Source organism: Narcine bancroftii, chromosome 8, assembly GCF_036971445.1.
Source record: "Narcine bancroftii isolate sNarBan1 chromosome 8, sNarBan1.hap1, whole genome shotgun sequence".
Lineage (NCBI taxonomy): Eukaryota > Metazoa > Chordata > Chondrichthyes > Torpediniformes > Narcinidae > Narcine > Narcine bancroftii.
Genome location: NC_091476.1, coordinates 24313517 through 24327914, shown reverse-complemented (window position 1 = coordinate 24327914; position 14398 = coordinate 24313517). Strand labels below are relative to the sequence as shown.

The following is a 14398-nucleotide window of genomic DNA, read 5'->3' as shown; positions in this document are numbered from 1 at the left end:
GCCCCACGCTCTTGAAGAAGGAACTGGAGGTTCTCAGTGACATTCTAAATACTCTTTCCATACTATAGGAAATGGTCATGAAATTCCAACGTTCCAATGAGGATGTAATGTTTATTCAAGAAGGCTTCGAAAACACTCTTTAATTGACACTGGCAATCTCTTGCCTTTGCAGATCTTAAGAGTGGTATCGCTTTCTGGAATCCAGTATTGGTCTTGTCAATGGTACTGTCCCCCCCCCCCCCCCCATTAGAACTAACCGATTATCAATGACTATAACTACACTGATTACACAACATGAAATATTAGGTTTTCAGCAAAGTTGGGCTCTTAGTGGCCAAAGCTGGTGATTCTTTCAAGAGGTAAGCACTGATTTCAAGGGGCCCCTCCCCTCCTCTGACCGCAACGTGTACTTCCTCAATATCATTGATGAATACTCACACTTCCCATTCGCCATCCCCTTCCCGGACATGACCATTGCCACAGTCATCAAGACCTTGCGCAATCTCTTCACCCTATTCGGGCACCCCTGCAACATTCATAGCGACCAAATGTCCTCTTTTATGAGTGATGAGCTGCTTCAGAACTTGCTGGCAACAGGACCACCAGCTAAAACCCCCGAGGGAACAGGCAGGTGGAAAGGGAGAACACCATCTGGAAGGTCATCCTCCTAGCCCTGAGGTCTAGAGGCCTACCAGTCTCCCATTGGAAAGATGACAACCTTGATGTGCTGCACCCAATCAGCTCGCTCTTACGTACCAACATGACACTCAACATGAAAGGATGTTTTCCTTCCCCAGGAAGTCTGCTTCACAGACCACGCTGCTTTCCTGGCTAATGTCCCTGAGGCCAGTCCTACTCTGGAAGCACCTGAGGAGCCATAAGTCTGACCCATTGGTCAAAAGGATCCAACTCCTTCATGCCAACTCCCAATACACTTACTTGACATAACCCAATGGGCACAAGTACATGGTCTCCGTTCAGATCCTGGCACCCTCAGGAGTCCCTGAGGCCACTGTCAACCACCCTGCACCCGCTTCATCTACCGCTATTCATGATGCACCAGTGTCATGGCATGTTACCCCTGCCCAGTGAATGACATTTCAGATCTGGCGTCACGCATCCACCAAGCCAATGCCAACAAGAACAACATAGAGGTGTCCCAGACAAACCCAAATTAAACACCTGAACCACAGCTAGTACTATGACAGTCGCAGCAACAGACCAGACCACCCCGCCCCCCCGAAAGACTCATCATTTAAATCACTTCACTCCTCCAGACTCTTTCTAAAACAAGGGGTGAAGGTGGTAAACCACTGTCTACATGTTTTGATGTGTTAGGACACGCCCCTTGCTGACTATGCTTGAGGATCCTCCCACTGACTCCCGACAGTCAACCAGCATGGACTTACCACCGTTCTGTGCATGAATAGAAGCCGATGTTTCTCTACAACTTCTAGTCTTTGAAGTTATTGATGGTGCATCAGGAATATCATTTATCTGCAGTTTCAGCCCACATGCAAGCAAACTATAAGCTATGAAAAAGCCACACGAATGTCCCTGCTCAACTGAAGACAGTCAGACCAGTTTCATTAAAGATCCAGTACTCTAACAAATGTGTTCAAATATTCTTCAAAAAATGAAGATAAATTTGACATTTAAAAATATACAAAAATGGACTTACTCCCAGTCTCTAGTTCTTTAAAATTAATATTATTTTCGGAGCTGTGATCCAAGGCCCGAGGCATATTGCTGAAATGTAGTAAAATCCACAGTATCCTGAATTCAAGCAACCGTCCAACTCCCCCCCACCCCCCAACCCAGGAATATAAATAAATAAATAAATTGATAAAGTTCATTAGTAAGGATCTATCTGTAAACCCGGTGGAGTCGGATGGGGATAATTGTGATGGCAACACGGTTAGTGTAGTAGTAGTAAAATCCTGTCACAGCACCAGCGACCGGTGTTTCAATTTAAATTTTGAAATTTATGAGAATTACCTGGTTAAAGTGAACTTTACATAATTAAAGGTAAAGGTTCCATTATTGTCATGTAATACTACATTTAAAATGTAAGATATATAAAATTCTTTTAACTTTTGTCTACCGTAAGGCAGACAGAGTCGCCACTTTGTACAGTGCCCCTCACAGAAACCTACAGCTTCTGGTGTTCCTAGGTGATCTCCCCTCCAAGTACTGACCAGTCCTGTGCCTGCTTACTTTCCGAGATCAGACAATCCCAGGTGTATTCAGGCTATTAGGTGCTATTCTGATAGTTTTTTTCAAATGTCTACATTTTGCATGGTCTTTTGTCTTTTAAACTGTTTATTCTTAATGTAGGTGTATTAACTTTAGACATACAACACGGGAGCAGGCCATTTTGGCCCTCAAGTCCGTGCCGCCTAATTTTACATCCCATTAACCTACACCCTCGGTACGTTTTGAACAGTGGGAGGAAAATGGAGCCACTAGAAAAAAAAACACAGAACACAGGGAGAACATACAAACTCTTTACAGACACCACAGGTTTCAAACCTCGGTCCAGGTCCGATCGCTAGCTCTGTAAAGGCATTGCACTAACCGCTACGCTAACCGTGCCACCCATATTGGTTAGGCATTGTAAGAGTGTGTATCAGGCAATGGAAAATTCACATACCCGGCATCCACAATCCCTGTAGGTGCCGTATACCTGTGATTTTACTGTATTAAAATATAATGACATATGACATCTCAATCTGCCTTTATCATGCAGCTCTGTAATCAGGAATTGGTCAAATAGCAAAAACAATTGTGCAAGCAGAAGGGACTGTTGGTGGCCACATAAAAATCACCAACAAGGTAGCATAGTGGAAGAAATGTTTAACATATTACTAAGTTGTGAAGGGATCATCCATGCCTTCCATGTGTTCCAGTAACTTTCCTTCAACCTGCTTAATTTTCTTTCATTTGTGTCTCTTGACTTCCAGACTTCCATTAAGTATGAGAAGCCCATAAGATAGAGGAGCATAATCAGGCCACTTGGCCCATCAAGTCCACTCCACCATTCCATCATGAGCTGATCCATTCTCCCATTGAGCCCAACTCCCCTGTCTTCTCCCCATAACCCTTTACAGATACCTTTACATCTCTGCCTTGAGTCTTGTCCTCAACACCCACCCGTGGTAGCAAATTCCAGAGGTTCACCGCTCTCCGGCTAAAGATATTCCTCCACATCTCTGTTTTACATGGGCGCCCTTCAATCCTCTTGTCCTTGACTTCCCCCACCATAGGAAACAACTTTGCCACATTTACCTTCTCCAGACTTTTCAACATTCAGAAATGGTGCCACTGCCGAAACTGCTATAACGGAAGCACTGCCACTGGGGTAGACCGAAGGGGAGCAGGGAGCGGAGACACAGTGCTCCCCCACAGGGTCCAACCACCCAGTCTGACTGGTGTTGGCTCCAAACAGGCTTGAAACGGCCGTTAAAGGAGCCGTTAGTTATTTATTTTAAAATTCGGTGACTGCGGGTTTATTTTAAAATTCTGCGACTGAGATGGAAGTGCCTAGTATGGCAGTGGTTGCAGACTCCATGGAAGTAGAGGGAAGGAGAAGCAGAAGAGACAACCAACGGAATGGTGACCATCGAGGAGCACTGAGGCTTAAGAACACACCGGCAGCAGACTGTTGGTGACTGCGGTCAAAGAACTCACACCAGGCTGTGGACTGCTGGAGTCTGCTGGAGGATGGCAGAAGAGGTATTAGGTATTGGAACCAGGCTGTAAGACAGTGCCAAGGGCACTGAAGGCATCCTGATCATGTCAGAGGTCTGCATCTGCAGCTCAAGTTGCTGATCTTTTAAACTGAAGACAGCATAGGCCACAGGAGCACTGGGAACGAATCCATGGACACTCAATAGCCCCTTTTGCGTCCCATTAAATCGACCATTCAGTGTCCTGGAATAGCAATGGCATTTTTGCTGTTCACACTTGACCACTCTTAACTGGGACACTGCACACATTCACACTTCCAAGGAGTCATCCCAGAGGTTAGAACTGTTCTACCTCCTACAGGTGACGTCCTGACGCAACAAGCGATGGTGGACTTGCCCTAAATCCTGAACAATGTATTATGATCTTATAATTGAACAAAATTAATCATGCCTAATTATAACATAATTAAGCTTTATGTTCAGCACAGAATGAGCCCTTCAGCCCCCATTGTTGTGCTGACCTAGATAAACCTCTATAAGGGACTGGGGGAAAGTGCTAGCAACAAATACCAATAGCGGACAATTTTTCAAGTGTGGGAAAGTTGGTAGCACTAGCGTACACAATTTATAAATATTGTGGGGAAAAAGCAATGGCAGACCTGCCCTCCCAGAATTCCATGCTGTATGCTTGGCTGCAAGGACAGAGCACTCATGGAGGGGTTTCTCTGCCACATGGCATTCTGGGATGTCAAGTCCACCATCGCTTTTTCCCACAGTATTTATAAATTGTGCACTATAGCACTACCAACTTTCCCACTGTTTAAAAATGATCCGCTACTGCTATTTATTTTCTCTCTCTCCCGCTGCAACTTTCCCACGGCAAAGTTTATACTTTCATTTTAATCTCTTCTTCCTTCACATTCCTGCACTCATGCAAAAACCTGTGTCATTTTTGTCCTAGAATGCAATTGCCCATTCTATACTTACCTGATTGCAACGCTGGCGTCTGCAGATGCCGGGGATTGTACTAGGGGTCGAGGCCATCAATCCCCAGCATTGAGCCGAATTTCATTCCACACTAGACACTTTTAGGCCAATGACAATGAAATAATCTTGATTCATGACAATAAGATAATCTTGAATCAATACCTATTTTATGCCTTAAATAAAAGTACATAACTACCTACCTCCAAAACTCCAATTTTGGCCCTTCTGTGGAAAGAATTTTCAAATCGTGAGCAGGAGGCCACTGAATGTGGCAGTTACGGAAGAAAGGTTCCAGCCATTAATATTCTGTTTCTCTTCCTTCCCAACCTACTGCAGAAATCATATAACAGTAAGCATTATCCAAAAACCTTCCGAAAATAACATTACCTCTGCTTCTTGGAAAATCTCTCTCCTTTTTTTTCATCTTTTCCTTCTCAAGCTATGGCAGAAAAAGCATGAATTGGGCACTTGTCTCTCCTTTACAAACTCTAGCCTATGGTCATCATGCTGGGACAATGTTATTGATGCACAAAAATTAAGCATAAGACATGAAAAACAAAGGTTGCTGACAGGAGGATCAAGGTATCTGGGAATCTGGATCCCATGTCCTACTTGTATTATGTTCAAATTATATACATATATGTAGAGCCTGTGTACTGCAAAAGTCCATTAGTTGCAAATGTATCTCCATACGGGTCAGTTCAGTTCCCACTCTTCTCAACCTATAACCAATCACTGTGTCAGATACTCACACTTGACACATTTTGTGTGCAAGTCCTGAAGGAGAATACTACACCTTTTGCCCTGATCACCCTACTGTGCAACGGTAATTGCATAACAAGCAATGGGCTGCCTTTTTATATTGGTTGTTATGCCAGTTTCTTAGATAATCTCACAGAAAAAATAAATGGTGGCAAGAAAAAGCAAATGGCAGGGTAACATTGGTTTGAAAGCATCCACATGTGCAATATCCAATCTTAATATATTAAACATAAATCCTAACAAACATGTATAGCATGACTATAAATGATTGCCAATCAGGTAAATATAATCAAAAGGGAGACATGGCTGGTCATGTCACCAAATCTGTGCAAAATGCAAAGGTGGATGTAGATGCAATGTTACAGACACATGTATTCTGATGCTTGCTACCCAATTAGCCTTGCATAAAAGAATGGACAGGGTAAAACTATAAGATATTTCAGACTTGCACACAAAAAGTTACCAAAAAGTTATCACTGTGAGGGCATAATACAGCCCCAATCAGTAAGTGGTTATCATTAAGGACTGCTCTTGACAAAAGGTGAAATGGGATATGGAAGCCGATTTCTCTGTCAGTGCCAAATCTGTTTCCTCTCAGTGTTTCCATAGTCATGTACAATACTGTGCCATTATTGATGGGATTGGAGTAGTAATTGGTTATTTTTGTAAATGAACAATGATGAAAGAGAAAAGAAATATGCACCAAATAATGACTTGACAATACCACATTTGCCATTTGAACGTCTACTGATGTACTGTGGACTGTATTGCATCAATGCCTGGTTTGGAGACTTGAGAGCCTGGGAATGCAGAAAGATGCAGAAAGTGGCAAACTCAACCAAGTCCATCATGGCCGCATCTTATGTGTAACGCTAATTCAGCCAGCATCATAAAGGATCCCTTTCACCCTGCCCACAATCTCTTCTCAATGCTACCTTCAAGCAGAAGGAACAGAATCCCGAAGTCCAGCATCTGCAATTCAAGAACAGTTTTTTATTCCCCAACAGCTTCCATGCTCTGAAACCTCCCCATACTATTCTAATCCTATAATGAAGCAGGACCACCAAAAGATCTGTGCGCACCCCTGTAAGCATTCATTTATCTATCTTGGTATAGTGTGGTAATTTAATTTATACTATTGCAGTTGATGTATCTTATGTACCTGTGTAGCTGCAACAAGTTAGAATTCTGGTGTATATTGTACATATCTATGACAATAAATTCTCATCCCTTCGACATGTCCTCTATGCCCAGGCTAGGTCAGGCTCCTGGATGAAGATGTTTTCGATCAGCTTTCAAAAAGATTACAAGTCCTCAGATTACAGTGAGGCTTGGATTGGCCATAGTTGTGCCAAGCTTTACTTTTATAGCCAAGCAGATCTTGTTGCAATCTCAATCAATACTTCATAATTCATCAGAAGATCCCAAAACATTCAACCTGAAATATTAACTGTATTTCTCCTTCTGCAGATGGTGTCTTGTCTGCTGTGCATTTTGTTTATAGTTCACACAGAATATTTCCATTGATCTACACAATTTGCAACTAAATGAGCAAATTCAATGGAAAATGTCCGGTGTATTGGTCACAGATTTATCCTGGGCCTCCATGGAAACCTTAATGCCACAGGATATTTAACACTCATCTGGAATAGGCTACTAGTCCTCAAATTAACATCCTTTTAATGGGTGATAATACCAATAATGCTCTTTGATTCCGACTGGAGAATTAATTTAGATCAGCTATTCTTAACCATTTTTTGGCTAAGGCCCCCTTTGGACTCTGATCAAAGTTTACGGTGAAGCAGTCGCATTTACTTGGTTTCTTCCACACTTCTCTCCTTCCAAAATACATTAAAAACTTTAAATATATTCATATTATAATATAAGGTGAAAAGAAAACAAGGCTTTTATTTAAATGTGCTGTGGCCCCTGAGGAGGAGGGGGGCATAGGACCCCCCACTGAGAATGGCTGATTTAGATTATGAGCTCAACTCTAATGAGAAACTTAAACCACAAATTCTTGAAGCTTATGTGAAAGGGATGGGAGTGCCGTGAGAAAACAAAAAGAATGTGTTTGATAGGACAGATCTAGGAAAGACTGAATAACACAAGTGGTGGTGAAAGATTGTTAGTTGTTTCACCACTTTTTTTCAGCCAGTACCACCATCTCCTTTTGGTGTTCAAGGTTTGCCTAGCAACCATAAGACTGCACTAGTCTCAAAATCAAATCATGATGTTCTTCACGATCAGAACCCTTGCCTCAGGACCCTTGAAGGCTGTCTCCATTGAAATACCGTCTGTCACAGTTTATATTTTGCTGGCCATTGGTTTCTCATGGATTCCTGATGAACTCGGGTAATGTGGATCCCAGTCTAGATCAGTTAACTAGAAGTTTGTTTGACAAAGAGTTGTACAAAATTGTGTCTCGGAATAGAAGGGTAATATACCTGACCTTTAAAATACTGGTCAATTTGAGCCTCCATTATTATTAAGAGCTAGTTTTTCTTTGAGAGAGGAGCCCCAATCAGTTTCAGAAATATTTTTTGGGCACTATATTATGATTGAAACATTAGGATGAACTGGACACTAGAAAACAAAATTAAAGCATTTAAATTCCTTGCACAAAAAGTCTATCCTTATTAACAACTTGCTCTAATTCATTGAGAAATGTTAGTAAAGTTGGTTAATACTGTGATAAAGCATTAATCAATGCAATGTTGTTTTATTGGGTATCTGGGTAAACAGATTTAAAACAAGCCAGCATAAAAAAAATCATTTTGTTGTGAGTTCACAACTCGTTAACTCTCATTTATCTTTTTTTAAAAATTAATGGAGAGATGCAAAATTCATCTCAGGACCAGTATTACAGGTTGTTTGAAAGTATGAAAATAATTTGAATTTTAACTAATAAAGAAAATCCTTAAATTATTTTCATTAATATATAACATTTAAAACAAAATCTGGAGACCTAGAATTAAGTCTCATATTACATAGTGTATATAGTTCAAATTTTGATGATTATTAAATGATTTTGACTTTACCCTTATATATGTGCTGCAAAAAGTACTTGCAATCGATTATGAGTTACCGAGCTGTTTCAAATGATCATGTGATTTGTGTTTCCATGTTGCTATGGTGATATGATGGGACATTTTATTTTCCTCCTCTTTATTTTCCCACATCTCCTCCTCATTCTTATGAAGGCATTAATTCTCTGCTGGTTAGGATTCTACAGGCACGAAATGTCCTCCTGTATACTGTTCTGTGACTGAACTATACAGTAAGTGCCATCCGGCAATTCATTCACGAGGACCATGTCTATTCATGTTCAGTAATGGCACGTGTGCACTTCAACAGCCATCATTATAAAGAATGATGGGTTAGGTATACATTTTGCAAAAAAGTAATTCTGCAAAACATGAACTGCAAAATCCATTTATTTATCTAAAGTTACCACTAGGTGCATTTTTTGATGCTGGTATCAATATCTCACCAGGGATAAAAATAATAATCATCCTTAAACCAATACTCATAATGTTCAACTGCTCTTCCTCAGTAATTTTATTACTTTATCAACGCAAATAGCTCCATTACAATCGTAACAGAGACAAACTTGCAAAATTTTACTCTACCATTGTTATATTCCACTAAATATATTCCCCAGACACAACTCAACCTGGAAGGATAAAAATCGGTAATTATTTTGTTTGTTGGATCTCACAAATTGATTTGACAAAGAATTTTCACATGGGTGGTATTATGGCTTTTTGTACAATAGAAAATGCATAAAATTCTTATGTCTGTCACTACACAAGACTGAAACCATAATAAAAGAGTGATCAACACCAACTTAATATATAGTTGTGTATGATCTGTTTTGGAGAGTGACAACTGATCTTTCCTCGATATGGGAAATGGAGCTTGGGTGCTGGTATCACTTATTTAATGATGACACAATACTGATCATTTATAACATGCACTCCTGATATAAACCTTATACACCTTCGATATTTCATCTATTCCTGTTGATAAGGGGAAAAACATAATTAGAATACATGCAAGTTTTAAATCATGATGTTATATTGAACTTTTTAATAATTCATGGAAATGATAGGATGTTGAAGACCCAAACTCAACAGAGATTCTATGCCCCCACCCACCCAGGGGAGGTGAGGAGGCACAGCATATTAAAGTAAAATCCTTATTTTCTTTTTCCCTTCACATAACACAAATATTTTAGTTTTTTTTTTAAAAGGGTCAGTAGAAGTACAGAAGGAACCAAGACATGACAGTTTCACAGGGAAAGGGGGCGGGGGGCCATAAACTGAGCCGATTCCTAAGGGGGCCATAGCCAAAAAAATGTTGAGACTAGCTTGATAATGGTAGTTTCCATCCTAGTGGTGCTTGATTACAATGGATGTCACAATTGGCTCAGACAAACACGAGTTGGGGAAAGTAAAAGTACTTGCAACTGTAAACAAAAATGATACTCCAATTTGCTATTCACCACTCAGATTCAGATTACTCAGATTTCTTGTCAGAGTACATTACATGACATCACATACAACCCTGAGATTCCTTTTTTCTACAGACACAGCAGAATTACCACTATATTTTAGTGCAAAAAATAAACTGTACACAGCGTAAACATGTAAAGAAATAAAAGAATGAAAACAAACTGATAGTGCAACACAGATAGAACAAAGAAAATGAAAGAAGGGCTCAAGTACGAGTCCTTAAATGAGTCCCTGATTGAATTTGTTGTTGAGGAGTCTGATGGTGGAGGGGTAGCAGCTATTCCTGAACCTTCTGGTGCAGGTCATGTGGCACCTATACCTCTTTCCTGATGGCAGCAGCGAGAACAAAGCTGGGTGGTTTGGGTCCTTGATGATTGTTGCTGCCCTCCGACAGCAGCGTCCCCTGTAGAGGCACTCTTTAGTGGGGAGGGTTTTGCCTGTGATGTCCTGGGCTGTGTCCACTACATTTTGGAGGGCTTTACGCTCAGGGATATTGGTGTCCCCATACCAGACTGTGATGCAGCTCATCAGCATACTTTCCACCAAACCTCTGTAGAAATATGCCAGGGTTTCTGGATTCATAACAAACCTCTGCAAACTCCTGAGAAAGTAGAGGCACTGACGTGCTTTCTTCATGATGCCATTGGGTCCAGGAAAGATCCTCATAGATAGTGACTCCCAAGAATCTAAATTTGCTTGCCCTCTTCACATCTGATCCCCCAATGATCACTGGATTGCAAACCTCTGGCTTTCCTTTCCTGAAGTCAACAGTCAGCTTTAGTTTTGGTGACATTGAGTGGAAGGTTGTTGTTAGTGCACCATTCAGTCAGGTTTTCAATCTTCATCCTGTATGCTGAATCTTCCCCTACCTTTATTCAACCCACTATCATGGTATCGTCAGCAAATTTGTAGATGTATTATTGTTGTAGCAAGCTACACAGTTGTAGGTGTAAAGTGAGTAAAGCAGGGGGCTAAGAGTTGGCCACTCCTGTAAAAGATGCATGATGGCTAGATTTCCTCCTGCAGTGACGATATCTATTTTCAAATAACCTACAAATACTCACTTAAATTGCAATAACTGCATGCATTTAATATGACAAAAGTCAAGTCCTCACCTGGGACTGGAGAGATGGTTCAAGCTGCAGACAGTGTGATATCTGGATGTAATGTGGAAGAACATAGAGAGACAAAAAAGTTGGGAAAATCAAAAAGAGATAAAGAACATATTCTCAGCTATCTGGCAAGCCATCACTTACAGTATAGCAGTAGTAACCACACCACGATTACAATTTTAATTTTGCTTTGCTATGGCTGTTCTCGATAATGGTAGTTTCATTCCTACATCAATTCTAAGGTGGCTGGTTACATCAGATGAACAGGGAAATGGAATAGGGGGTTGCTCCATCCACTCCACGATTTGACCCATTATTGCAGTGCCTCTGGGAACACCAAAAAAAAATAATAATTGGCTCGGACAAACATGAGTTGGGAAAAGTTTGTTTGGACAGCACAGTTAGTGTAGTGGTTAGAGCAATACTGTCACAGCTACAGCGCTCGGGACTGGAGTTCGAATCCTGTGCTGACTCTAAGGAGTTTGTTCGTTCTCCCTGTATCTGCATAGGTTTCCTTCCACCATTCAAAAGCATACCAGGGTTGTAGGTCAATTTGGTGTAGATATATAGCAAGGTAACAGGCCCTTATGGCACAGGCTCGTGGGCCATAAGGGCCTGTTACCTTGCTATATATCTAAATCTTTTCACATTAAAATTTTTAAAATTGATATTGTAAGACAAGCATTAGCAAATGTACCACCTTTTAAATAAGACTCTAACAATGGGTGAGAGAAATTCAGCATAAACCAGATAATTTCACACCCCTCAATTATATGAAAAAAGTACAATGAGCAAAGTATGAGGACCACTTCAAAAGTAAAGGGATGGTGGGACAGTTTGCATCTGAACTGAAGAAGGATGAATACCCTTCCAGGAAAGTTTCCTTGTACTGCTGGTGGGGGGGGGGGGGGGGGGGGTTAAAACTACATTTCATGGATGGAGGCATGGAGGGAGCAGTCCCTATGGAAATCTGCAGAAGATGTGTCTAGTGGTGGGATCCTGTTGCAAGTGGTGGAAGTTACAGAGGATAATGTGTTGGATTTGGAGGCTGGTGGGGTAAGGACAAGAGGAATTCTGTGTTTGTGCATAGTGTCAAAGGGAATCAAAAGGATGTGCACGGTTCTGAGGTGTATCTATTACAATTCTAGGAGTAATGTAAGAAAGGCAAATGAGCTTAGAGCATGATTTGGCAAATGGAATATTGACACTGTGGCCATTAGTAAAACTTGGTTGTAGGGGGGCAGGACCGGTAACTCAATGTTCTAGGGTTCCAGTGTTTCAGATATAATGGTGGGGGGAGGGGGGTGGGGAGAGGGTTGAAAAGGGGAAGGATGGCATTCCTTGTCAGGGAGAATGTCCACAGCAGTGGTCAGACAGGACAGAACAGAGGACTCATCATATTAGGCTATATGGACGGAGTTGAGGAATTTTTAAAAGTAGACATACAGCACAGTAACAGGCCATTTCAACACATGAGCCCATGACACGCAATTTCACAACAACCCCCAGTATGTCTTGAATGGTGGAAGGAAACCAGAGCCCTCAGGAAAAATCTATGCAGACACAAGGGGAATGTAAAAGTTAATTCCAGACAGCGTGGGATTCGAACCCCTGTCTTGATCGCTGGTGCTGTATCAGCATTGCACTAACCACTAAACGGGCCCCTCTAACGGTAACCATGCCACCCCTAAAATTTAGACATACAGCACAGTTACAGGCCCTTTCAACCCACGAACCCATGCTGCCCAATTACATTCAATTGACCTAAACCTCGGTATGTTTTTTTTTAAAAAACAACGGAGAGAAGCCAGAAGCCAGAGCACCCTATGGAGACCCACACAGATACAGGGAGAATGTACAAACTCCTTAGTAACAGCGCGGGATTTGAACCCTGTCCCGACTGTTGGTGCTCTTAACAGTGTTGCACTAACCCTATGCTATTCATGCCACCCATGGGAAAGATAGGACCACATTAATGAGATTGTATCATAGACCACCCAATAGTCAGCAAGATTCTGAGGAGAAATTCTGCAGAAAGATAGTAGACAGCTGCAGGAAACAAAGTTGAGACAGTCGATGACTTTAACTTTCCACATATTGACTGGGATTCCCATACTCTTTAAAAGGCTGAATGGATTAAGCATTTGCCAAATCTGTTCAGGGAAGTTTTCTAAATCGATATATAGAGGTATTAACTGGTGAGAGTGCAATATTGGATCTCCTCTTCGGGAATGAGACAGGAAAGGTGATGGAAGAATGTGTCGGAGAACACTTTGGGTTCAGTGATTATAATGCCATTAGCTTCAAGATAATTATGTATAAGGATAGGTCTGGCCCTCGGGTTGAGATTCTCAATTGGAGAAAGGACAATTTTGAGAAAATTAGAAAGGATGAAGAATGCATGGATTGGGACAGGTTGTTTTCTGGCAAGGATGTGCGAGGTAAGTGGAAGACCTTTAAAGGTGAAATTTTGAGAGCACAGAGTTTGTATGTTCCTGTTAGGATTAAAGGAAAAGTTAACAGGCATGGGCAACCTTGGTTTTCAAAGGATACTGGGGATCTGTTTAAGAAGAGAGGTGTACAGCAGGCAGAGGCAACAAGGAGCAAATGAGGTACTTGAGGAGTACAAAAAAATTCCCCCCCAAAAAAATTAGGAGGGCTAAAAGGAGACAAGAAGTTGCTTTGGCAGACCAAGTGAGGAAAAAAAACAAATGGCATCGACAAGCATATTAAGAGCAAAAGGATAGCAAGGGATAAAATTAATCCACTTGTATATCAGAGTGTTCAGATATATATGGAGCCAAAAGAGAGGGAGAGATCTTAAATGGGTTTTTTGAATCTATATTTCTCGGGAAGCTGGCACAGAGTCAAGGTAAGTGAGGCAAACAAGCAGTGAGGTCATGGAACCTATAGAGATTAAAGCAGAGGAAATACCTGCTGTCTTAAGGCAAATAAAGGTGGATAAATCCCCAGGGTCTGACAACATATTCCACGGACCTTGAGGGCTCAAGTAGAAATTGCAAGAGGCCTGGCAGTCAAATGTAAAGTTTTCTTAGCCATGGATGTGGTACCAGAGGATAGGAGGGTAAATCATGAGGTTCCATTTATTAAAAAGGCTTCAAAAATAATCCATGAAATTATACAGATGTCAGTTATTGGAAGGTGTTCAAAGAGATCCATATACAAATATTTGGATGGACAGGGACTGATTAGGGATCGTCAACATGGCTTTGTGCATGGAAGGTTGTGTTTAACCAATCTTATAGAGTTTTTTTGAGGAGGTTATCAGAAAAGTTGATGAAGGAAAGACCATGGATGTTGTCTACATGGA

At 41.2% G+C, this 14398-nt stretch overlaps 1 long non-coding RNA gene across 5 annotated transcripts in view; it reads right to left on the bottom strand.

The window, feature by feature from the left end:
• LOC138740497 (uncharacterized) overlaps window positions 1-14398 on the bottom strand; it is a 47867-nt gene that overhangs the window by 25293 nt on the left and 8176 nt on the right. For 4 of the 5 annotated variants that reach the window (XR_011342957.1, XR_011342955.1, XR_011342956.1 and 1 more), the window contains exons 1-2: window positions 11071-11118; window positions 4877-5006 (exon numbers count right to left, since the gene is read on the bottom strand). This is a non-coding gene — a long non-coding RNA (uncharacterized lncRNA). Of the gene's footprint in view, window positions 1-4876; window positions 5007-11070; window positions 11119-14398 lie in introns of those variants that run through there. The other variant, XR_011342954.1, reaches the window with a different exon arrangement.